General features: G+C 32.0%; 1 pseudogene; it reads right to left on the bottom strand.

Moving 5' to 3' along the window:
- Nucleotides 1–275: 275 nt before the first annotated feature.
- LOC113378408 lies at nucleotides 276–1253 on the bottom strand (annotated as a pseudogene).
- Between the last annotated feature and the right edge of the window lie 345 nt (nucleotides 1254–1598).

Genomic DNA, 1598 nt, shown 5'->3' with positions numbered 1-1598 from the left:
TCTATTTTTATATAATCTTAAAATGTGTAACTTGGTCGGCTTGCTGGCTTGTACAGTAGTGTCATTTCTGTAAAAAATAATCTTGTTGCGAAAGAGTTAAAATCTAACAAATAATAACACAATTATATAATTAAGAAATGAAGTTTAAATCCACATATGTGTATTACATCAACATTCGGTCATCTTTAACATATATTTATTTTATTTTCTAAATTTTATATATTTGTAGATATAATTCAAGCATGCTTAATCTACTCTGCAAATAAAATTTATAACTATATTTTTCGATGATAGTCAGGGCTGGCATCAACAAAATTTTGCATGTTGAATAATGTTGCATTGTTCTGCACTAAATATTTCAAAAAGTCTTGTATGTGAACCGTTAAGGTTGCTATTGATTTTTCATCTAATTGAGTAAAAGCTAGCAATGATCCCAAACGAACAAATAATCTCAAAAGATGTATAGAACCATAAATATCTGACATCTTTTTGTTGGGATAATTTTGTAAAATTTCTGCATATTGTGGTCTTTCAAATTTATATAATAATTTGGAACTTAGAGAGACGTTAAAATATTCTAAAATTCCTTTTGCTACTTCCACAAGAGCGGATTCTTTATTAGAGTTGTGTGATTTACTACTTTGCTTTTGGTGTATGTAGTCATCAATGATTTGAGAAACTGTATTCCTTGCTGGCAATGCAAGCAGTTTTTTTTGTCTGCAAATTGCATCCCAATCATCGACTAACCAATGTTGTAGCTCATCTGGTATTTTTATTTTTATTTCAACTTTTGACCTAAACTGCTCTTCTGATTCAACCCCAGTATCAATTCTGCTTTGTTTTTTCTTTGGAACATCGACTGAGTCTTGGGATAAGGTTGTAGCTAATTTTTTAGTCCATGAAGCTGGTGTGACACTAGTTTCATCTTGACTTGGTGTTGAAAATCTAGATGTTCCTTCCTTTTTCTCTTTCTCCTTAGTTAGAAAAGTGTCAGCTTTCTTAAGTTTTTCAGATTGTGAAAAATGTGCCTTTTGAACTTCTTTTTGTATTTGCAAATTTGTCTCATTGTATTTCAAAACCTTGCTTTCTGGAACCCACTCGTCCCAACTTTTATTCCAGACTGCATAGTGTATCAAATATTTTATTTCTTTTTCCTTCGTAAGAGAACTCTTCAAGCATTTGGCTTCATAGATTAAAGGGCCATGGAAACAGAGTACTTTCTCACCTTTCCAAAATTTAAACTTTGGATCCATTCTTAAAAAATTCTTTAGTTAAAATGACAATTGCAAACAAAAAACAATTGCGAACTGTCAGAACGCTTTGTATGACGAGATATGACAGCGATTTTGTTCAATTAATAGTTTATTGAAAAAAAATCAAATCAGTATCAGATACTAACTAAACTTTTACCATCTGACTGTCATCAGTATTTCGTCTTAATAAGATCTTCACCGTTGGCCACCTCTGACTTGAATTCTCAATAGAGGAACAGTATTGTGTGTACTGCGAGCGCGTCAATACGTATTTAATTAACTGTTCATGGTGACAGATTCCGTTCCGGCAGATGTAATAAATTATCGGCAAACGATTTCGGCCCC

The sequence above is a fragment of the Ctenocephalides felis genome, unplaced genomic scaffold (assembly GCF_003426905.1).
Source record: "Ctenocephalides felis isolate EL2017-DRISC unplaced genomic scaffold, ASM342690v1 CF-g0.4_SCAFFOLD_01886, whole genome shotgun sequence".
Classification (NCBI taxonomy): domain Eukaryota; kingdom Metazoa; phylum Arthropoda; class Insecta; order Siphonaptera; family Pulicidae; genus Ctenocephalides; species Ctenocephalides felis.
The sequence above is the reverse complement of the archived record's forward strand: the minus strand, read 5'-3'. Positions and strand labels throughout refer to the sequence as shown.